A 25,698-nucleotide genomic window follows, 5' to 3' on the forward strand; every position below is an offset into this window, starting at 1 on the left:
AACGCTGTGTGGATAGAAATATAAATGTTACATGTATAATGCAGGCGCCAGGGAAGGAGAGCTATCAGGCATCCCCAGGCTGGAGCCTCCTGCACGGAGGAGCCGGTGGAGCCAGGCCGTTCGCCCAGGGCGGTGTTAACTTGGGCTTTCCAATTCGATTTGTGCCACTATGCAGGATACTGTGAAGAGAAGAAAATGGAGACAACTCTTGGTCTCTCATTTTCTCTCCTTTCTGGTTCAGACACTCTGGAACTGTAAGTTATGGTTCTCATGTGCTGTTGAACCTACACTTCCTTGCTCGGTCTTTCTTGTTCTGGTGAGAGGCTTTGCAGTCTGTGACCGTAGGCGGAGCTATGAGATGGTCAGGCAACATGAAAATTAGTGAACGTGCTCATTTTCATTTCGTGGATTCTTCTTAGTAAAATAATTATTTAAATAGTTAAATAATTTAAATAATTATTTAGGCTAAAATTAATGTGCTGCTACTATGACAAGGAAGTGCCTATGAATCCAGCATTGGAAATACAATTGTGAAATTTAAAAATAACAAATCCTATATGGATTCCCCACATGTTATTTATAAAAATTTGAGCTTCCAACTGCAAAATGTGCTGGCAATTCACTGAGTTCTCAAACGGGTACCTTTTTGAGAACCTCCCCCAAACTGTTGCTGAATAATGGATTGTTTCTCCAAGTGACAGAAGTTCAGAAAACCATGAAACAAACCTTAAAAGCGATCAACGTTCTTCATGCTATGCTGTATCATCCTTAAATCATTCTCCTATCTTGTCCATGGAAGATATATATATATTTTTAAAGTGGATTGATTTTTCTACCTCTGGATTTTCGTGTCTTGATGCATTTGAAGGTAACAGCTCCTTTAGGAAAATCCCTGATTGTGTGTTTGCAGGAAACATCCCATTTAAGACCAGGTTGACTGGAAAAGGCTATTTTAACGTTGTGTCTTTGGAGGATAGGAAACACTTTGTCATGATGATGTTGTGCCCTGTTTCCTGGACTTGCCCTCTAAAGCAGTTCTGGTTCTAGGGTCCTGCCTGGCATACACCTTGGCTCCAGGCCCCTTGGATCCAGCACTCAGACTAGTTTTATTCACGCTGTCATTATAATGAAATGTTTTCTCTCTTCTGAAAACACTTGTCTTGTAGAAGCAGATGAAGGGAAAAGGGGTACACCACCCAATCCCCACAGAATCCCAGTGCTCTAAAGTCATTGCCCTCCTACACATCAGGACTTTTGTTCCTCAATGCAGAGTATCTTCCTGTGATGCTAAAACACAAGCTGTGAAAGACACCTAATGAGCATGAGAGGTCTGTTTTTGTATCAGCAAAGTGGTTTTGATAAAAATAATTCACACTAAGTACAGATGCTATAGTGGCTATATTTTATAATATACACAAGCAGCACAGTGCCTAGTACATAATAGGTATAGAATAAATGTTAGTCACTCTTCCTCTTTTAGTAGTCAGGGCAAGGTTTTCCAAAGGCTGTGCTTTGGAGAATTGGTTTTGTAAGATGCTCTGGAAAGTCACAGTTATACCTGGCTTCCACAGCAGAGGTCTGAAGAGAGCCCCATACTGTTGGACCAAGTTTGTACAGCTCTCCACTTCTCCTCATCATCATCAGGAGTCTATAGAAAAGTGCAGACACCTACTCTTAACCCAACACTCAGCTTCCACAACACTCAAAACTATTTTTTGGCTCTTTTGTAATTTTAATCGAGGTATTACTATTCATTTTTAAAAATTCTCTCTTATAAGCACCACATTTTAATATCTAAGTCAATATTGGGGGAAAGAAACACCACCAAAAACTTCCCTTCGGAACAAAACAATGATGTTCATTCCTCCAAAAATCCACATTGAAAGTCTATCATAACCAAAACAAAAAAAAGCCCACGGAGAAATAAAAAGTAACAAAAATCACATTCTAGGGTGTTAGGACATTTGGCAGTCTTTACTGTGCTGTCGAACCATCCTTCAGCTGACTTTCAAAAAAATAACACCCTAAGCTCATCAATATACATTTGCCATTTGCTTTTTAAAATTAAAAATAATAATTAAAAAGAAAACTTCAAGGAATTCACAATCAATTGCCTGACTTGTTTCAATGTCATGTACAGCATATGGAAGTGAAAAAGGCCATTTGCAGCACTTGTGATTAAGGGATATTCATCTTCAAGGTTTAGCTTTCTTCCAGACAGTGTGAAATACCCACAATTCGAAGTTTGAAGGGACATAGACGATCTCCTTTGAGAATTCCACAAGGCAATGCAGGCACCCAAGCTGTTCTTCGAAGGGTGGCAGGGCTTCTGTCAGATTGACACAGTTCCCACGTGTAAAATATTTCCCATCCTATTTCAATACATACATTGAGGGGTCAAAAATCAGTCCGAGAAACTCCCACGTGGAATCTTGTTCCGGAGATGTGGATATTGGAACAGCTGTCAAATCATTAGTCACATAATCCAATTCTCTCCCTTCTCTGGTGTGCCTCTTCAGTACTGGAATACAGTCTTCTATCAGAGCCTGATAGCAGTCTCCTTTCAGATTGTCTACAACATCACCACATGTGTTTTGCATATATTTCTTACATCCATCAATCACCATTTGGTCAGTCTCTACCATAGTGACCATCTTTGATTTTAGTTTGACTGTTTCACATAATATGCCCCCATCTCAGCCTCTGAGAGTCAGTACCTCTTTGCCAGTGCAATCTGCTTTGCTGCTGCCCATGATGGCCCAGGTATATGCAAATCACTCTGCCAAATCAACATCTCTACTAAGGATGAGAATATTTCCAAATTGCTTCTAGTGTAGAATTTTAATGTTCCAATAAGGTGAATCTTCATTATATACCACTTCATCTATGTCATATTCGACCAGGCACCCATTGGTGGTGGACCAATGTCTGTTGATGGCCCCTCTTCAGACTACGGGTGGTAATGGCTTCACCAGCCCAGTACTGTCTTGACTCAATTCTTTCATTCTTTTTTCTACTTTGTTCAAAAGGCTGTCGATCTCTTCTTTGCCCTGCAGGTCATCATTGTAACTCTGAAGGTCCAGCAACATCAATCCATGTAGGTAAATTCTCAAATTGGCAAAGATGCCGTTTTTGTGTTTCCATTTGTAGATTGCTAAATAGCCACGGTCCTGCCAGGTGTGCACTGACTCCGCCATCCCGTGCTCCTGGAAAATGGACTGGAGGCCTGTTAGAATGGTCTTGCCATCAGCTTTGGCACTGAGCATGAATTTGATCTTGCTGTGCCATGCTGCTGTCACAGTGAGGTGAGGCCCTCCTGTGCCATGCTTCAGGGAGGTGGCTGTGGGAGCCAGGGGGTGGGGGCATGCCCGTGTCAGGCTGTGGCCCACAGGAGTCAAAACAGTATGTTTTGAGTCTGCCAATGTTCATCTTGTTAAGCCCTTAATGCCTACTTGTATCAGTACCACAAGAAGCCCCAAAATCTCAAGTGCTTTTCTCATCTCTTATGTTCTAATGCTCATAAGGCTCAGCACACCTAGTATTCTGTCTCTTTCTCCCTATCCAACTCCTGAAACTCTCTGACTATGCCTCCTAGACTTCGAAGTCCACTGTTAGCAAAATGCCCAATATCCTCAACCTCATCTCCAAGTGTTCTCTTCACCTTTTTGTTCTCATGGAAGTATGGCTTGCCTTCCTAAGAGGCTGCTCTCTCACAACCCTCTCAAGTGACAGCTGACATTTTCCCTCCAATGCTTGCATCACTTGTGTCTGGAGATAGGAAAGTGGTGTCCTTGTTCTGCATTGCTACTTCTGGAACATTCTTCACCACTCCTCCCTGAAACCTACTGCTATAAATCTCCTTTCATCAGGTTATTTCACCCACTACTCTTAGATGTGGCTAGCAGACTCAGACCTCCAGGTAACTCCACAACTTTCCTGATTGACTCCCAAGTCAATGTCACTTCCTGAACACTAATCCTGTTTTAATCCTTGGCAATTTAATATACACACAGATATTCATTCCAACCAGTACAACCCGTAGACCTGGGCAAACAAGGACTTGGTCTCCATGCTCCATGCCTTAAACAACTCTAAAGTTTAAGAGTTAGAGACCAACTCTCTGGTGGCCAGGTTCTTTTGGTGGGGTCACTTAAGCCTACACCCAGATCCACGTGGACCCTATCCCCGTTTCTCCCCTTCAGTGTGCTCTTCACCTTTCTTCTGACCCCAAAACTCACTGTAGTCTTGACCAAATGCCCCAAGGAGCTGCAGAGCTCCCACTTATGAAGTCAGCCGTGGATGTGTAGACAGGTCCTGGTTCTAGGAAGGCAGTTTGGCAAGTGGATTGCTCTGGTGGCTGGTGCCCCCATTTCCTTTCCAAAATTGTGGAAGATCGGCAACCAGAACCAGAAGGGTGCTGCCACATTGAGTTTGGGTAACTCGCATTGTTTCCATAGATACCCCGTCTCCTACCCTCCTACTCTTCCTCTTATTTTATGTTTTTAAAAATTAGTTTGTTTGAATCAATATCCAAACAAGGTCTACCATACATTGCAATTGGTTGATATGTCTCTTAAATCTCTATTTATCTATTGGTTCATCCTTCCTTTCTTTTCCCTTCATAATTTACTATAGATGAAGAAACCTTATGTCCTGTAGAGCTCTCCACAGTCTGAATTTTACTGATTTTGTTCCCGTTATGCTATTTAATAGGCTCTGCTGCTCCCTGTATTTCCTGCAATCCAGAAAATAGATCTAGAGGCTTATCAGAGGCAGGGTCTTTTTAAAATGAAACTACTACATATATATCATTTAATTAGGAGGCATATACTAATTGTCTCTTTTGTGATGTTAGCAGTTATTGACGATTATTGCTATTTATCTACTATTTCATTTGGGTTTTGCTAAATGATAAAATTCTAATGAATATTTCTTGAACAGCCATCCTCCTATACTTTTATGAGATGGTTGATAGCAATATGGTGGGGTAGGTTTTCCTTGTCTTTTTAATGTGAGGGGGATACAAGACAAAACCTAGGACTTGCACAAGTTATTGAATCTAATAATGAGGCACAACCCACCCTCCATTACAAGCAATCTGAAGGTTTACACCATCAGTGTAAGGGAAACCAGAGACCAATTCTCCCTACCACTACCAATATAGGGGACTACCGAAAATGTTGCCTTGATGCTTAGTATAGCAAGGGAATTTGGCTATCGAGTAGAGGTAGAATATGCTTACCTGAGAAATTTCAACTGAATGCAAGTCATAGAGATCTCTAGCCCCAAATTCTCAATAAACTATGAATTCAGTTTAATATTGGGTTGGCAATTTCCCAGTCCCTGATAGAAAGAAATGCAAATCCTATGTGGAGGAACCCTCCTTCATCCTGGAGTTCAAAAAAAAAAAAATCACACAAATAAATGAAAGTTAGAAAATAATGAAGTACACAAAATAACAATACACAAGGAAGCATGATACCATGAAGGAGCACCAACACAAATAACAGAAGAAACTTCAATCTTTTCCTGATGAAAGACTTCAGATGTTAGAACTATTGCTCATAATTTTTACTTTACTTAAAGAAAAATATATGCAGGCAATAGGAAACTATAAGGAATAACCAATCATATTTAAAAAGGCACCAGATCAATCTTCTATCCAACTCTGCTGGTTGCCCTACCAGCATTCAGTACAACTTCCACACATACATGCATACTTTATGCTTGCCTTAAAGAATCCTGATTTTATTTAGGGATTTACCTTTTAAAAAAATGACACACATATATTTAACAATACAGTTTTCTACAGAATGCTAAGAGCACTTTTCATATTTTACAGAAGGGCTTGAAACAATATGGGCCTTCTATTAATACTCATACCATAGCACAACCAAATATAACTCCTACATAGATGCATTACACTGTGCTTAGAGTTTAAAGGCTCGATGGAAGTAAGGCGAAAAAGACTATATAAGGTATTTTACATAACTAATTTAAAAATAAATGCAAACAAATAGTAAATAAAATTTAATATGGTCTCATGTGCCCCGAGGAAAGTGGTGCCTGATTTGGAGGAGTGATTGCTATGTGCAAATAATCTATTTGGAACTGCTCCCACTATAGGGCATTCATCATCCACCCCTTTTCTATCAGACATGACAATGCCAATTTCCTTTACTTGATAGCAATGTCTTTTAAGATCCACAAAACAACTGCAAAATTTAAGTTTGTGCCCTTCTTTCTAGCTTCTGGGTAGACTTCTTTTATTAATCTAGTCAGTTAATTCAAGGTTGCATCCATCTAAGTGTAGATCTGCCGCTCGCTAGACCCCAGGACAGCTTGGGCATGTCTTTTCTTGGTCGGTGGGTGTCTCCGGCTCTTTCTTAATTTCTTCCAGTGCAATTCATGACTCCACTGCCATCTTCTTCTGACAAGCTCTCGAGATTCTTGCCCAGACCTCTGGCCCCCTCAGCAAACTGAGATCTACCACTTTTCACATGACCATGTGCTTTTGGGAATGGGCACATTACATTGTAATTGGTCCAAATCAGTCATGTTAATTCCTCTCTCCCTTCCAGTTATTGGTTTGGGCATGGACTTGTTACACAATTCTGCTCAATGACATTTGCAGGGAAGATTTCTAGACAGCTTTTGGGAAAGCTCCTCCTGAAAATATAAATGAAGCAAAGAAGTCCCATTTGTGGCTTTAGACATTATTTGCTTGAATGTGACATATAGAACTTTGCAAATATCCTGGAATCATGGAGGAGAGGTAGTCTGATGACATAACACATAAAGGATGTGAGAGTTAAGTGAATTTCAGAGAAGTGGAGCCAGAGCCCTGGTGTGCCATGTCTGGAACAGCCCTACTTCTGTTGTGTAGTAATAAATTTCCTCTTTTTTTTTTTAGAGCCTCTTTAAGTTAGAGGCCTTTGCTCATAGCTGAAAGCATCCTTATACTCTCCCCAGCCCTAAAAGAGCACCTGGCACACAGTAGATACTCCACAAATGTCTACTGATTTGAGTTGAACTGTGTTTCAAGTTTATTTCCTTTGGGAAAACAAGAAGGATGTCTCCATCTGTTGTATTCCAAGTTTCTAGCACAGTTACTACATTATGGAAGGTGTTTGACAAATATTTGCCTAAAGTCAGAACGGCTTCAGGATCTTAGCAAGCAAAAGGAAAAATTTAGGAGTCCAGATGGAAAGCTGGAAATGAAAAAAATATTAACTCAATGAAAACTTAAGTTCTGGGAGCATTTTTCTGCTCAAACTGCCACGGAAGAAGCTGCCCCAGGCAGGGTCAGAGAAAGAAACTTGGAAGAGGTCTCTAGCCTCCTCTGGTGGCTCAAAGGGGAAGGCAGTGTGTCACTTAGAAGTGTGTGGCAGGGTAGAGATGGGGAAGGAAGATGAAAATGCCCACAAGAGATATTTTTTGCTGAAAGAGGCAGATTTTGATATCTGGAAAACATTCTTGTTAAGAAGGAGAGATGAATTAAAGGAAACTCTAGGCCATTCAGGACTGTACGACGGGTTTGCCTCATGGGCCCATAACTGCATCTCTCTATGTTGTTTGTTCCTATATTATCTGCACATCTAGGATAAGGTAGTTTTTGTCACTCAGAAAATGTCTGAACTCAGTAAATGTGGCAACTGGTAGGATGCAAGGAAGCGGGGTGTTCCTGATGTTTCAGTCCCAGGAAGAGGAGCTACCATTACCTGAATGGTGACTGAGAAGACTGGAACCACATCATACAGCGTTGTGGGGTCACAGTGATTAGTTTGGAGACTCCAAAAAGAAGTAGAGCTTCCCAGAAGAAGCACAATTCACCTCCTTTAAATCACTCCATGATTACACAGTGATTTAACATGCAAACTCCTTTGCCTGTTCGCGTGTCTCAAGTCAATGCCTACCAGAGAGCCAAAGCCTTCACTGCAGAGGAAGTTCTGAACGACTACAGGCCAGGATGGTTTGACTCATCTCTGCCCTCAGCCACCCCAGTGCTTGCACAGTAGGTCTGTGAACCCTCAACCAATGAGGGATGAGAATACATGGATATTCTGGGTTAATTGGCATACCCCATAGACTCATCAAGTTTCTCTACTTCTTTTTTTAAAATTAATTTATTTTTTATTTCAACAGGTTTTTAGGGGAGCAGGTGGTGTTTGGTTACATGAATAAGTTATTTAGTGGTGATTTCTGAGATTTTGGTGCACCCATCACCCAAGCAGTGTACACTGTACCCAGTGTGTAGTCTTTTATCTCTCACTGCCCTTCCACCCTTTCCCCCGAGTCCCTAAAGTCCATTGTATCATTCTTATGCCTTTGCGTATCCATAGCTTACCTTCCACTTATGAGTAACAAGATATGATGTTTGGTTTTCCATTCCTGAGTTACTTCACTTAGAATAATAGTCTCCATTTACGTCTAGGTTGCTGCAAATGACATTACTTCATTCCTTTTTATGACTGGGTAGTATTCCATGATGTGTATATATATATATATATTATATATATATATATAATATATATATGTATACCACATTTTCTTTATCCACTCATTGATTGATGGGCATTTGGGCTGGATCCATATCTTTCCAATTGCAAATTGTGACACTCTAAACATGCGTACAGCCAATCAATCTTCGACAAAGCAAACTAATACGTAAAGTTGGGAAAGGACATGCTTTTCAAAAACTGGTGCTGGGATAATTGGCAAGCCATATGTAGAAGAATAAAGCTGGATCTTCATCTCTCACCTTATATACAAATCAACTCAAGATGGATCAAAGACTTAAATCTAAGACCTGAAACCAGACAAATTCTAGAAGATAACTTTGGAAAAATTGTCATTCTAGACATTGGCTTAAACAAAGATTTCATGACCAAGAAACCAAGAGCAAATGCAACAAAAACAAAGATAAATAGAGGGGACTTAAGCTAAAAAGCTTCTGTACAGTAAAGAAATAATCAGCAGAGTTGACAGCCCACAGAGTGGGAAACAATCTTCACAATTTATACACCTGACAAAGGACTAATATCTAGAATCTATAAAGAACTGAAACAAATCAGCAAGAAAAAAAATTCCATCAGAAAGTGGGCTGAGGACATGAGTAGACAGTTTTCCAAAGAAGGCATCCAAATAGCCAACGAGCATATGGAAAAATGCTCAACATCACTAATTATCAGGGAAATGCAAATCAAAACCACAATGCGATACCACCTGACTTCTGCAAGAATGGCCATAATCAAAATCAAAATAATAGACATTGGTCTGGATGTGGTGAAAAGGGAACACTTTTACACTGTTGGTGGGAATGTAATCTAGTACAACCACTATGGAAAACAGTGTGGAGATTCCTTAAAGAACTAAAAGTAGAACTACTATTTGATCCAGCAACCCACTCCTGGGCATCTACCCAGAGAAAAAGAAGTTTATCTACTCCTGTGTAAAATTAATCAAGCTATACCCACCACCTGAGATACCAAATACCACTTTCTCTACTGTATCTCTGCAGCCACTACAGGGAAAAGCATCCTGCCCAGCTCCACACTTGTTAACTCCTAGGTTCAACTGCATATATGGCCCTCATTACTTACCAGTTTCATTATAAATAATTCCATTTCATTTCCTGTAGTACAACAGCTTTTTGAGGGCAAGGACATCACATTTTGTACAACATTAAATCCCACGAACTCTCCAACACAGTGGAGGTGCTAAACCTTTCATATGAAAGGTGCTAAACACATTTTGAATAATTGTTCACACATTTAATTAATCTTTCACTTTTTTTCTGGAACTTTGTTTTCCAAAATAAGGATTATCAAGAGTTTTTCTATATGAGGAACTCATGGTTTTAAATTCTGCAGTGCCTTCTTTGGAGGGGTAATGGCATAACAATATCTGGAGAAACTTACATATCTATAGTTTTTTATTTAGTTAAAAAAATGTGCCCCTTTTGTGACAAGAGTAATCTCTTTGATTTTTTTCTCTCTCCTTTTCCTTCAGTGACTTCTCCTGCTGCTCTAAGCTCTGTAGCAAGTGTTATGGATCCTCTGTATCCAGATGATTTATAGCTCAACTCTGAATATTCCCATGGGTCTTCCCCATTTTTACTGGCTAGAATTTCTTTTTAACATTCTACTATAGGTCTGTTAATGCATTGAGTTCTATTAAATTATTTTCCTGCTCAAGGGAAAATTATCATCTTCATGTTCAGAATTTGTCCTGTATAATCTTCCTGCTCCAAATTAGTGTTCTAACACTCAGCTTTTCTATTTTAATAATAGACATGCTGATTTCCCTACATGATCTAGCTATTAAAAATGCATGTAGTAAGCTCTCAGGAAGTTAGGTTCACTTCTATTCTTAGCATGATCTAAAGGTATTGGTGCTGACCAACTTTTGGGTCACAAATGGCTTTTTATTTTGAGAAGCAGCAACACAATGAGTGTTAATGATGGAAACATTCGGTATTAATAGTCTGTCTAATTGGTTTTCCCTTTCTCTACACTTAGACTACAGCTCTTCCCTGATGATAAAGATATTTTTAAAACTATCTCTTCACTCAACTCCCAGTCCCAAGTTTGGTTTCTGGATACTCTATTAGCCATTTCCTGCATGACAGTGCATCCTACACCAACATTAAATCTCCCATGATGCAATTTGTGCCCACTTTTATATGCATCGGCAGCTCAGAACTGCAGGTTCTTTTATAACTCCTGCTCGGTGCCTCTTCTCCACATACTTTCCAGAGATTCTCTGCAAATCATACTTTTATGACTGACATAAAGTCAAATCAAGCTTATCCTAGGTTATTGTCAATTCCAAGGGAAGGAGAAGGAAGCCCCATTTTGGCATTAGGTCTAAGCTATAGTTTACTAAAAGCTCTGTGTTTGAGGACTGTGGGGCACTCGCCTGCTCTCTCAAGAAAATGAGGAAAGCAGCATCTACCCTTTTTCCACCCACTTGTCATTCATCCCACGGGAGGTGGAGTCACATTACTAATGGATACCCTAAAAGTATGGTGGGTTCCATCTTGTCCCTCTGCCTCGCTGCCTCAGATATCACCTTAAGGCTGTGCAACTCCTGCATCCAGAAGAGGTAGCTCATCTCTGAAGACTTCCTGAAAATGTAGGCATTGGGAGTCCTTGGAAGAACAGAAGTTGGTCTAGGATTTCTATCAAAGAGATCTCAAAACACATCTCTCCAAATTGTCCCAGAGGGAATGCAGAAGTAGCACGGTGGATAGAAGATATTCCAGATCATCACTTCTCAGTATGCTCAGTAAAGAGATTTCCTTGATAGGTAAGACCAGAAGAGCACAGAGCACAGTGTTCATAAACTACCAGAAGATGGCTAGAACTTGACATGCAGGCTTGACATTTTGGTACCGTATCATTTTTATAGTCACCTTCTACATACCACCCTTCCCAAAGAAGACAAAGTCCAGACAGAGTTCAAAGATAAGTGGGAATGAGCAGTGCTCTTAGAGATGATTGTGCTGAGACCTCAGAGTCCCAGAGAAGGCAGAGCTATGTATTCTTACTTACAAAGCACATCTAGATTAACCTCAGGGGAGAAGAAGAGACTGAAGTGCCACCACAAATTGCTATCTACTTCCTTACAGAGTGCCTTGACCTCGGGGACAGTAGAAACCTGCCTGATAGAACAAGGCCTGGGTACGAGACTAAAGACAGTTGTCTCTGTGGTGTGAGAGTTCCTCTTACCTGGAAGCACATGCACATAAACAGGACACTTGATGAAGCTCTCTAGAGTAAAAGGAGCAAATGGAAAGAACTCTGCTTGGATCACAGGTAGGTGGGCAGTGGAAATCTGATGAGGGTTCAGACTGGTGAAATACCCCAGGAACTCAGTCTCCTCTCCAGGATGAGAGAAGCCTAGCATCCTGGGTGTGAGTTGGGGCCCTAGAGACCTGGGCTGGTCTCAGGTGTGGGGCAGGACTGGACTCCAAGCTGCAGACTGTGGAAGATTACCTGAGAGACAGTTTCCAGGAATAAGTGATAAGCCAGCAGACAGTACAACTGAGGTGTCAATACAAAGGGGCTGCACAGACCCGGAATCTAATTATGTGTCCTGTTTTCACTGTAGGATCTGCAAACATCAGAAAATGAACCTGAGACTAACTTAGGCCACAAAAGGGTGTGTGTGTGTGTGTGTGTGTGTGTGAGAGAGAGAGAGAGAGAGAGTGTGTGTGTGTGTGTGTGTGAGTGAGAGAGAGAGAGAGAGGGAGGGGGACAGAGAGAGAGAGAGAGAGAAAGGGGGGATTGAAGACAGTGAGAAAGACAGAGAGGAGAGAGGTTGGAAGAAAACCAAAGAGAGGAGAAGCAAAGACAATTCCCCAAAGAACTGAAGAACCAGGTTTGGGAAAGACAGGAGCCAGGAGATGGTCGAACTCTCAGAAGCATCTTTTTAGGCTCTGCCTTTGGAATGATTCAGCTGCCTCTGCATTTCATCCTTGTGTGTCTAGCCTGGGATTCCCAGGAGAGTCTGAAAGGCCCAACCTGGGGCACATGACAAGTGGAGGGATAAGCTGCCTGACTGATATACTCACCAGGACCACAGGCAAAGTGAGGCCTGAGCGGAGGGGCCCTGCGCAGGACAAAACAAGAGACCCTCGCTACAGGGCATCAGAATGACGATCAGGGATGTCAGAGGCTTGACTGAAAGGTAGAGAGTACAACAAAGAGAGATGCCCAAAGGCAAGGGTCACTCTCCAGCACTCCCACAGCCCCACTGAGGTGAGAGGATGGAGCCATGAATGGAGTTGCTCAGACAGATGGAGCAGCCATAAAGTCAAACAGATGGCCTGGAAGGGGAGGCAGCCCCTGTCCTCCTTAGTTGATTCTCAAAGCATATGGTGTTGATATAGAAAATCTGCACCCCAGATTCTTGGCAGAGAGCAGTTATAACTTCAAACCTTCTTCTGTTCATTTCTTATCAAAAGATCAGTTGTAACTAAAAAATATTGAGGAAGGAGCTGAAGACCATGCAATGCATCCATTTGATATTTTGAATGTTACACCCCTATTATGTGAGACCAACTGGGTGAGCTGCATACCTGAAATCTTTTTCTTTTTCTTTGCACTTCATTTTTTGTATACTTTGCAGATGGTATTAATTACACTGATGCAATTGTGTTATGCCATTAACCTGTATATAACGTATTATAAAACACATTTTACTAGTGTGGGGATGGTGGCAAGGGCTTTGCTCTCTAGGTCGGGCTGTGTATCCTTTAAGGTGACCTAAGGAACTTTTCTTTCAATTCTTGGTATGAGTAAAAATTGTGATACATGTATGCAAATAGTTTATTTTGTCTTAGTTACATTTCATCCTCTTATATAGCTTTTGGTAAAACCTCTTTCATTCTTCTTGGAATGTTTCAAGATATAAATAAATAAGAATATAGACAAAATTATTTTTTCAACCATTTTTAGATCAGATAATTGCTACTGTGTTAACTATTTTGAAGAGTACAAAGACATTGAAAACTTTCCAGTCAATTATGAAACTGGAAAACCATGACACAAAAAAACCTACAGTGATAATACAAACACACACATGCGCGCGCGCACACACACACACACACACACTATAGAACAATTTCAAGTGTGGACAAAGATGCAAAAATCCTGAACAAAATTCCAGCAAATTGGATTTGGCATTATATGTATTTTTTTAAAAACAGTAAACACAACCTCATAGGTTTCATCAGGATGAAGGCATACTCTAGCATTAGGAAATACATTAATAATAATCATATGATGACATAAGAAATTTCCATGGTTATCTCAATATATGTTAAAATGTTAATTCTTAAAATTTCACACCCACTCCTGACTCTTTAGAAATCTAGGTATAAGGAAATACATTCTCAAGAAGATAATATTTATGTCAAACTGACAACCACGTAATCCTTACTAAGCAAACACTGGGGCATTCCCATTAAAATAAGAATGAAATAAAGAGGCCTATTATCATCAACACTATTTAGCTTGGTTTTACAAGCTCTGGCTAATGGAATACAAACATGGACCAAAGATTTGGAACTTAAGAATAAGAAAAAAGTGGAAGAAACTATCATGATTGATAGTTGTTAGAACTGTAAATGGATAAACATCAGGAGAAAGTCAGTTTAGTAAAATGGCTGAATATAGACACATGCAAAAAATTCATAACTACTCTACATATTGGCAATAATCCATTATAAGGTATAACTGGAAAAGATACTATTTATAAAAGGAAGAGAAAACATAAAATACCTAGAATAAACTTAGCAAGAAAATTGTGGCAACCACATGAATAAAATCACAACATTTTACTAAAAGATTTATAAGAAATGTTGAATACATAGAGACACATATACTCTTGAATGGAAAATCTGAATATTTTGAAGATATCTATTCTTCCAAAGTCAATGTATAGATTTAACAACATACAACATCTTAAAGGAATTTTAGGGGATTCGGAAAAAAATCAGTCTAGATCCTAACCTCATGAACTTTACCAAAATTAATTTCAAATAAAGAGTTATTATAAAATTATTAAGGCAGTTAAATACTAGATAAAATTGAAGTTTATATTTGTCAAACCTTTCAATCAGTGGAGAATTTCTAAGCTTAAAAGCAATGGAAGAAATTGCAAATAACAATAATAATAATTCATTGACTGAATGCTTCCAAAGATACTGTGGAAAATTATACTAAATAACAAAGAAACTTTTTTAAGTCAAAAAATCACAGTCAGAAAAAAAAACTGGAAAATATTCACGACAAATATGAAAAAGTTTGATAGACTTGATAGTCTTACCACACAAAACACAAATTATAAAGGAAAAAAAAAAGACCTCAGTAAGTAAATGGACAAAGAAAATAAATTGCAAACCACCAAGGAGGAACTACAAACGATTAATGAAGAAATGCTCAAGTTTACTAATACTCAGTAAAATACAACTCAAAGTGACAATATCTTTTTTACAGAAACATTTTAAGAGAAAATTATATATTAATTTAGATCACATCTTTTTTCTTTAAGAACTCAAAGTAGTTAAAAAATCAATTGTAAAAATTGTTTTTAAGGTGAGAAAACCAGATTGAAACCAAAATAAAGTGAAACAGTAAGCCTTCCATGGTACTGCAAAGTGAGTTTTTAAACTTCCTACTGGCCAATGGCAAAATAAACACACATAGCTGTAAGACTCCAAATGACTATGGATACCAGTTGTTCACTTTTCCTTGGCAATGAAATCTGAGCAATTTCTCTACCATGCTTTTTTTTTTTTTTTTTAAACAGGGTCCTTTGGTGACAGAGAGGACCATGTCTTCAACGAGATCTGTACAAAGATAGTTGTGCATGGTGCTTTCTCACAGCATCCCTTCATGTGACCTCAATTCAGTTACTTTTTAAAACAGGGAGGAGCATATGAAGATGAAACAACAGAATGCTGGTTATAAAATGTCAGGAAATGTCCTTTCTGATAGACCCTGACAATGGTTTAAACTGGTGCTGCTATTTGAGGGGTTAAGGAAAAAATTTGCAACACATGTCAAGAGCTCTAACACCATTCCTACTGTTTGGTGCAATATTCCCCTTTCAGAGTCTATCCTAAAGTGGAACCCTAAAAGGAAACGTTGCCTGCAAAGCTGTTCAATGCAGTGTTATTTATAACAGCACAAACTGGAAACATCCTAAATATCTAACAATAGAAGACTGGCTTAGCATATTATGGTGGACCTGTTTGATAAAATATAAAGTAGCCATTCCAATGATACCAATGGACAGTTTCTAATAACATAAAGCATTAAATTATATTAAGAGAAAAACCTAGAGTGTAAAAATGGATGTGTAGTATGATCTCAACTACATATACTACATCTAATAGAAACACATGAAGGAAGTTTTCAAAATGTTAAAGATTCTTTCATATTTCTCTATACCATTCATAAAAAATTAGGTAGTTCTTTTTAACTAGAAAGAATACATTTTGAAGTTCATTGTAGGCAGATGGCTTACTAAACAGATGTAATCACAGTGCTTAGTGTGAACTTTGATCCCCATGCAGAGGAAGCTAAGATAAATGTGTTTTTTCTATGTCTTTTATTTTTATAATTTCTGGTTTGCCACCTTCTGACAGATACTTAGTCTTCTGGCTTCGAGGTACTGATGCAAGACGTTTAAAAAGAAATATTTTACTTTAAAAATGTATATTCCATTTTATATTTTCAGTCACAGGTTGCTGTTACATAAGGTATTATAAGAAAATTTTATCAGGCAAGGGATACAATTATATTTTAAAAACCACAAATGCTCCTATTTGCTGAAGCTACATGTACTAAAGATTCAGATCAGTATTTTGTTCTTACTTGAAATCTTGTTTTTATGTAATATGTAATAATTTTGGGGGAACCAAAACATTCACAGATTTTTTTCCAGCAAAGTTAAAAAATGTGATATTAAATGAGCCTATCATCAACATCAAAACCGACCACTCACATAACAAAGGCAGTAATAAATTACACGGTTTGTTTTCCCTTTTAAGATTCTTTTAGATCTAATACTTGTGAGACAAAGGAAGACAGGAAAATAGCTTTCTCTGTTGTTCCTTTGATTATTCATAAATACATTGTTCATAGAATTTAGATGTGTTTGATCTTAAAATCACTTTAACAATAGAAAAAATATTAGCAGTTAATATAGCATGTTGATGTTCTCACATGATATTTAAAAGAGGAAAGGTTAGGGAAAGGTTGACCTTAACCTTCTGACCATCTCAATCCAGTTCAGGCCAAAATATAAACTGGATTTCTGCTACAAGGGATCCGGAGAAGGAGGAAAAAGATGGGGCCTTTCCTTGGTACTTGAATTGTAGACTCCTAGTGGCCAGGAACCATCTCTTCCTGATTTGCTCTGAGTAGGACCTAACACAACACCCCCCACAAAGAGGAGCCCTTAATAAATGCCTTTGGGGATGATGATGGCGGAAGTGATGTGCAATATGCAAAACTAAAACAGAGACTCTTAAGCTAACGGCTTCACTCCAAGTAGAAACAGCTATTCACATAAGTTTAATGCACACATTGTTTATTCTTTTTTCTTGTGTTGTTTTTGCAAAACCACATTTTGCAGGTCTAAAATGTGGTTGGTTTGCCACATTCATGCTTCAAGGAAGACTCCTGCTTGGTGGGAGGAGCCCTTAAGGCTCACATCTCCTCTCACGTCCAGGGCCTGAGCTCCGCGGTTTCCATGAAGAAAGAGAATGGAATCTGGATCTGGAGATCTGGAATCTTTCTCCTCCAGTCCTTTCTCAGATTTCTGTTCCACAGTCTCCTCACCTGTCCTGAAGTCTAGTATTAGCTTTATTCTCCCTCCGTATTGTGCAGCAGTGAGGGCTTATTATGAAATACCCAAAATATATTGTGTGGAATAAGAGTATACACTCATATTGATGCTGCAGCACTCCTCATGCTATGCTGTTCTTTTCCTCCCTTGTCCCTCACTACATTGTTATCATTATGTATTTTATTCCTTTTTAAAAAAATCGTTTCTGTAAGTTGTGATTGACAAAACTCATAGGCATCCAGGGTACATCTGCCTTTCTGAATAATTCAAAGGATATCATGTAAAATTGTTTAAATGTTGTTTATATCTCCTCAAATGTGTTTTAAAAACACTCAGTAAAAAACAAATAAGTCCTTTAGGAATAAAATGCAAGTTTCTTGGAGAGGCAAGGTTATAAAACTGTGGTGTTGAATTATAAAATCTTATTATATGTTTAAAAAACTCCATCTGTATTTCTCTCAGGGTTCTTATAAACAAAAGAGTATGAGACAATTCAATTGGAAAAGGAATCTATTAAATGACATTAAGCTGCTCAAAGGATATTGGGTCCTTCAGGAAGTCCTCTGTGAGGACCACAGGCTCAGGCTTAAAGCCTACATGGTGGGTGTGAATGTCCAAATCACATTATGGGCTGCTCAAGTGAAGATTCCCTGGCCATCAGCACTGGGCACTACTACCATGACTCCACCACCCTGGAAGGCCAGACCCTTCAGCACTGCTGCCCTCAAAGAGCCAGACACCTTCACCGCCACTTCTACCAGTAAATAGCTGCAGCACAGTGTGTGTTTTGCCACATTATTTTTTTCTGAAGTAAAGTCTTCACAAGGGTGTCCTAGGATTGGCTGAACCTAGGACACATATCTACATATTTGCTGCAAGGAAAACGAGGAAAGAATTCCTAGCTTCCCCTCTAGAAGGTGGGACACAAAATGGAGGAAATCTCACACACACATGGGACAACAGAACAAGACAAACATGCTCTCGATAGGGGTGAATAATTCATCAGCTCCAGGAGGGAGAGGAGTCCAGTGAACGGGACAATTGACTTCCGACTGGGTAAAGATTATCACATATTATAGACATATAAACTAATTTTATCTTCCAGTGTAAAGCAGGTCATTTTAATGGACCAGGTAGGGTGTTTATGGAGTTAAACCAAAGTATGAAAAAGCACTCACCATCTCAGGAGGGAGGGCAACATGGCGGATAAATGAGATGAGATAACACTCCATGTTTCTCCATAACATGCAATTTTGAATGCCTGCTTCATGGTCAGAAAAACCAATGCAATTCAAAAGAGGTATTGCTTTGTTCTCTGTACTGCTGTAAGAGCTCATGTGGGTTTAATTAAAAGCAACCCCAATGAGTTGGCTGGCTGCCATGGTAAGAAATGAAATATTACTTTTGATACTTTCATCTTCAAATTGAGCCAGGCCTATGACATGGTCACAACAAAAAGCCTTTCTTATTTCACAGATGTTTTTGCCAAGTCACCAGGGTAGACAGCCATAAAGTAATAAAAATTAAACATAGGAAAATTACATAGTTTTTTTTTTTCAGACACAACCAAACCCTGATATCAAAGTTCATGTAAATATCTGTCTTAGTCCATTTGTGCTGCCACAAATCAAAGTACCACAAACTGGGTAATTTATAAAGAACAGAAATTTATTTCTTACCGTTCTGGACTCTGGAAAATCCAACATCAAGGTGCCAGCAGGTTCATTGTCTGTTGAGGATTCGGTCTCTGCTTCCAAGATGGTGCCTTGTAGGCTGCATCCTCTGGAGGGAGGAACAGTGTCTGTTGCATGGCAGAAGATGGAAAGGCGAAAGAAAAGCTACTTCCATCAAGCCCTTTTACAAGAGCACCTAATCCTGTTCACAAGGGCTCTACCTTCATGATGTCATCACCTCCTAAAGGCCCCACCCCTTAATATTGTTACAGTGGCAATCAAATTTCAACATGAACTTTGGAGGGAACACAAACACTGAAACCATAGTACCATCTATCAGACTCTTCCTCATCCCCTCCTTTCCATACTCTAAAAATTACATTAAATAAAAAAAATACTACCCAGTTTCTATTAGATAAAAATGGCAGCAGGTTTAATAAACGTTTTAGGGGTTACTAAGCTACTATACCCAGGGATAAAGAAACATCAGGAACAATGGAATCATTTCAGCTAAACACTCCTTCCTGGTTTTGTATACTAACAGGTAAAAAATGAGCCAAAATTTGCATCATTCTCTGTTAAGAAAATATCGTATCTTTGTTTTGCACTTGACATTAATATCGTCATGATTACTTGATCCATTTTTGCAATTCTCTTGATGTATATTTACTTCAAAATGTCCATTTTAGAAAGAAAGTTTCAAATGAATGAAGGCAGTAGCATAAAGTTTACGGGGCAGGTTCCTATACCTCTCTGTATACTCTATAATTCTACATGTGACAGGATTTCAATTCATATAAGCAGATAGGGATAATAATGTTTGATTCTCTATCCCCAAAATTAAAGCACAAAGACGAGAAGGTCTGGTTTTATTCCACTTAGATACAACACACTTAGATGTAACTCTTACCCAGAATACAATCTGGGGGGACAGAAGGACAGAATATTATCTTTATCTGACATAGCTATCTCTGAATCAAACAGGGTTCCTTGCTGGAGTAAAGGTGACAAATTCAGACTTTGAGAAATTATTAGAAATTAATATGGGGAAATGATTTTAGTCATTTGATTTTGGTAATAAAGGTAACCCAGTGATTCATTGTTTATCATAAGTCAAAATATTTGTGATCCTTTACAGACCTTTGGAAATGATTTAGTTCAAGCATACTTCATTTCTTAAATTGCACCTGTCATTATTGCATTTTTTAGATATTGCTTTTTTTTTTTTTTTTTTTTTTTTTTTTACAAATTGAAGGTTTGTGGCAACCTTGCATCGAGTGTCTATGGGGACCATTTTTTCCAACAGTATGTGCTCATTTTGTCTCTGAGTCGCATTTTGGCAATTCTCACAATATTTCAAGCTTTTTCATGATTATTACACTTGTCATAGTGATCTGTGATCAGTTATCTTTGATGTTACTATTGTAATTGTTTTGGGGCACCACAAACTGTGCCCATGTAAGATGTCAAACTTAATCAATAAATGTTGTGTTTGCTCCACCAACCAGCCATCTCCAAGTCTCTCTCCCTCTCCTCGGGCCTCCCTGTTTCCAGGGACATGACAATATTGAAATTAGGTCAATTAATCTCCTACAGTGGCCTCTAAATGTTCAAGTGAAAGAAAGAGTTGCACACCTTTCACTTGAACTCAAAAGCTAGAAATTATTAAGCTACATGAGGAAGGCATGTTAAAAGCTGAGATATACGCTAAAAGCTAGGCCTCTTGCACCACACAGTTAGCCAAGTTGTGAATGCAAAGGAAAAGTAATTGAAGGAAATTAAAAGTACTACTCCAGGGAACACACAAATGATAAGAAAGCAAAGCAGCCTTATTGCTGGTATGGAGAAAGATTCAGTGGTCTAGAGAAAAAATCAAACCAGCCACAACATTGCCTTAAGACAAAGCCCAGTCTGGAACAAAGCCCTAACTCTCTTCAATTCTATGAAGGCTGAGAGAGGTGAGGAAGCTGCAGGAGAAAAGTTTGAAGCTAGCAGAGGTTGTTGATTCAAGAGGTTTAAGAAGCTGATTCCATAATTCAAAAGTGCAAGATGACGCTGCACTTACACAAAAGTGCAAGTAAAAGTGTTGATGTAGAAGCTGCAGCAAGTTATCCAGAAGATCTAGCTAAGATCATGATCATCGGTGAAGGTAGCTACACTAAACAACATATTTTCAGTGTAGACGAAACAGCCTTCTCTTGGAAGAAGACGCCGTCTAGGACTTGCCCAGTTAGAAAGGTGAAGTCAATGATTGGCTCAAAGGACAAGTTGATTCTCTCATTAGAGGCTAATGTAGCTAGTGACTTTAAGCTGAAGTCAATGTTCTTTAACTACTCAAAAATCATAGGGCCCTTAAGAATTATGCTAAATCTACTCTTCCTATGCTCTATAAAGGAAATAAGAAAGCCTGAGCGACAGTATATCTGTTTACAGCATGGCTTACTGAATGTTTCAAGTGCACTGTTGAAGCCTACTGCTCATTAAAAAATTTTTCTTTCAAAATATTACTGCTCATTGACAATGCGCCTAGTTACCCAAAAGCTGTGATGGAGATATACAATGAGATTAATATTGTTTTCTTGCCTGCACACAAAATCCATTCTGCAGCCCATAGATCAGAGTCACTTCAGTTTTCAAGTCTTGGTATTTAAGAAATGTATTTTGTAAGGCTATAGCTGCCGTAGATAGTTATTCCTCTGAGAGTTCTGGGCAAAGTAAATTGAAAATCTTGTGGAAAGAATTTTTCACTTTAGATGCTATTAAGTAATATTTGTGATTCATGGGAGGAAGTCAAAATATCAACATGAACAGGAGTTTGGAAGAAATTGATGCCAACTCTCGTGGATGATTTTGACGGGTTTAAGACTTTGATGGAGGAAGTAACTGCAGATGTGGTGGAAATAGTAAGAGAACTAGAATTAGAAGTGGAGCCTGAAGATGTGACTGAATTGCTACAATGTCATGATAAAACTTGAATGGATGAGGAATTGCTTCTTATGGATGAGCAAAAAAAAAAAAAAAAAAGGATTTCTTCAGATGGAATCTACTCCTAGTGACGATGCTGTGAACATTGCTGAAATGACAACAAAGGATTTACGATAGGACATAAGCTTAGTTGATAAACCAGGGTTTGAAAGGATTGGCCTCAGTTTTGAAAGAAGTTCTATTGTGGGTAAAATGCTACCAAACATCATCGCATGCTACAGAGAAATCCTTTGTGAAAGGAAGAGTCCATTGATGCAGCAAACTTTATTGTTATTTTATTTTAAGAAATTGTCACAGCTACCCCAGCTTTCAGCAATCACCATCCTGACTGGTCAGCAGCCATCAACATTGAGGCAAGACCCTCCACCAGCAAAAAGATTACAACTTCCTAAAGGCTCAGATGATTGTTAGCATTTTTTAGCAATAAAATATATTTTAATTCATTTTGGGAGGCCGAAGAGGGCAGATCACGAGGTCAGGAGATCGAGACCATCCTGGCTAACACGGTGAAACCTTGTCTCTACTAAACAAAATACAAAAAATCAGCTGGGCGTGGTGGCGGGCGACTGTAGTCCCAGCTACTCAGGAGGCTGAGGCAGGAGAATGGCATGAACCCGGAAGGCTGAGCTTGCAGTGAGCTGCGATCACGCCACTGCACTCCAGCCTGGGCAACAGAGTGAGGCTCTGTCTCAAAAAAAAAAAAAAAAATATATATATATATATATGTATAAATATATTTATGTATGTATATATTTTTTTAAAATTAAAGTACTTTTTATAGACATAATGCTATTGCATCCTTAATAGCCTAGAATATAGTATAAACATAACTTTTATATGCACTGGGAGACCAAAAAATGCACATGACTCTTATTGCATTATTTGCTTTATTTTAGTGGTCTGGAATCAAACATTCAGTATCTCTAAAGATATGCATACTTTCATTCTAAAGCATTCAAAATTTGAATAAATGCAAAAGATCATGGTAAAGTATTATAAAAGGCTATTATGAGTTTTATAAAATCTATATGTATTTAGTATTCAGAAGGAATCATGAACTATTCTTATTTATACTGTAAACTGTGATTAGATTTGCTTTGCAATACTAACTTCAAATTCTAACTTCTAGTCACATTCTTATTATAAGGCAAATTATCTCACAATTTATTCTGCTCCAAATTTAATTTTGTAATAATGAAAAGATAGAATATTCAGCACTTGGAATATTCTCCTTCAGGTCTTAAGAGATTCCTAGTCTATGTCTCTATTCTAATAAGCAGTTATAAGTATGTCTTTGCCAACATTTATTTCTTTTCACTCTAAGCTCCATAGAAATGAGAAGTTAATCAGGTGTGATAGTTGGAGCAAATAAACCTGACTTTGTTCTGGGTAGGCTTCAGGGATGTAAGTCAGGATTGGATAGGAGACAGTTAGCTTGGAGTTGTCCTGGCAGTAGAACACCCAAGTGTTGCAACAAGTTTGTTCCAGGGTTGATGGGGGAATTTGGTGCACTCCAGGGTAGATCAAAGATCTGAAATGAATTTGCTTTGTAACAGAGCATAATTCTCACATAGACCCAGACCCCACCTGAGTTATTCATTGTCATTTATTTCAATTAAGGTAGCTCAGGTGTAGATACAGTTTTAGGACTCTCCTTGGGTGCCTCTCCTCTCACCATAGCCAATTTTCTGTCTGCACCTGCACCTCTGGCATTTATCCAGACATAATGCCCAGCCCAAAGTAGATTGATCAAATACATAAATGCAAATGAGGGAAGAAATAAAATATGCCATAATAATATCTCTGTGTTAAATAAGTTTTAACCACACCTTCAAAAAGTTCCCTCTAAAATAAAGAAATGGACATTACATAGTCCGTATAAAGTACATCATTGTCAAATAAAGGATAGAAGAAAAAGAAATTACTGAATAATTCAAATTATTCATAAACATTAATGCTGTTTCAAGGAAAAATATTTTCTGTTTGCCATAATTTTTCGGGTTGGCCATAAACTTTGATCAAAATTATTAGTCCAGCTGGTGAAGCCTTAACTTCATTCAACCCAGAACAATTATGATAATAATAATTGTAGTCAGTTACATTTCTCTGTGTTTTTGCATATAATATAATCTATAATATTCACAAAACCCATGGATAATAGGCATTGATATACAGTAGAGGTGAGAAAACTGAAACATTTAAATAGTTTGTTTAAGGTCACATGTCTAGTTAACAGCAGAACCAAAATTCAAACCTAGGATATTGAGCTTATGAACAAAGAACTGCAGCTCCAGTTATATTATAAAGTTAATTTTATTTAAAACTTACTTCATTATTTGAAACCAATGAGAAGAAAGAGACAATGTATTAGAATCTCTGGGACACATCTAAAGCAGTGTTAAGAGGGAAATGTATAGTACTAAATGCCCATATCAGAAAGTGGGAAATATCTCAAATCGACACCCTAGCATCAAAATTAAAAGAACTAGAGAAGCAAGAGCAAATAAATCCAACAGCTTGCAGAAGACAAGAAATAACTGAGATCAGAGCAGAACGGAAGGAGATAAATACACGAAAAACCCTTCAAAAATCAATGAATCCAGGAACTGTTTTTTTAAATTAACAAAATAAATAGACTGCCAGCTAGACTAATAAAGAAGAAAAGAGAGAAGAATCAAATAGACATAATAAAAAATGATAAAGGGGGTATCACCACTGATCCCACAGAAAAACAAACTACCATCAGAGAATACTATAAACACCTCTATTCAAATAAACTAGATAATCTAGAAGAAATGGATAAATTCCTGGACATATACACCCTCCCAAGACTAAACCAGGAAGAAATCAAATCCCTGAATACACCAATGACAAGTTCTGAAATTGAGGCAGTAATTAATAGCCTACCAACCAAAACAAAAACAAACAAACAAAAAAACACAAAGCCCAGCACCAGACAGATTCACAGTAACATTCTGTCAGAGGCACAAAGAGAACATGGTGCCATTCTTTCTGAAACTATTCCAAACAATTGAAGAAGAGGGACTCCTACCTAACTCATTTTGTGAGGCCAGCGTCATCCTGATACCAAAACCTGGCAGAGACGCAACAAAAAAAGAAAACTTCAGGCCAATATCCCTGAAGGACATCCATGCAAAAATCCTCAATAAAACACTGGCAAATGAAATCCAGCAGCACATCAAAAAGCTTATCCACCACGATCAAGTCGACTTCATCCCTGAGATGCAAGGCTGGTTCAATAGACACACATCAATAAATGTAATCCATCACATAAACAGAACCAATGACAAGAACCACATAATTATCTCAATAGATGCAGAAAAGGCCTTTGATAAAATTCAACATCCCTTCATATTAAAAACTCTCAATAAACTAGGTGTTGATGGAACATATCTCAAAATAATAAGAGCTATTTTCAACAAACTCATAGCTAATAGCATACTGAATGAGCAAAAGTTGGAAGCATTCCCTTTGAAAATCAGTACAAGACATGGATGCCCTTTCTCACCACTCCTATTCAACATAGTATTGGAAGTTCTGGCCAGGGCAATCAAACAAAAGAAAGAAACAAAGGTATTCAAATAGGAAGAGAGGAAGTCAAATTGTCTCTGTTTGCAGATGACATGATTCTATATTTAAAAAACCCCATTGTCTC

General features: G+C 38.3%; 1 pseudogene; it reads right to left on the reverse strand.

Moving 5' to 3' along the window:
- Positions 1-2,048: 2,048 nt before the first annotated feature.
- On the reverse strand, positions 2,049-20,597 carry LOC105475232 (spermine synthase-like; annotated as a pseudogene).
- Positions 20,598-25,698: the final 5,101 nt, after the last annotated feature.

The sequence above is a fragment of the Macaca nemestrina genome, chromosome 6 (genome assembly GCF_043159975.1).
Source record: "Macaca nemestrina isolate mMacNem1 chromosome 6, mMacNem.hap1, whole genome shotgun sequence".
Lineage (NCBI taxonomy): Eukaryota > Metazoa > Chordata > Mammalia > Primates > Cercopithecidae > Macaca > Macaca nemestrina.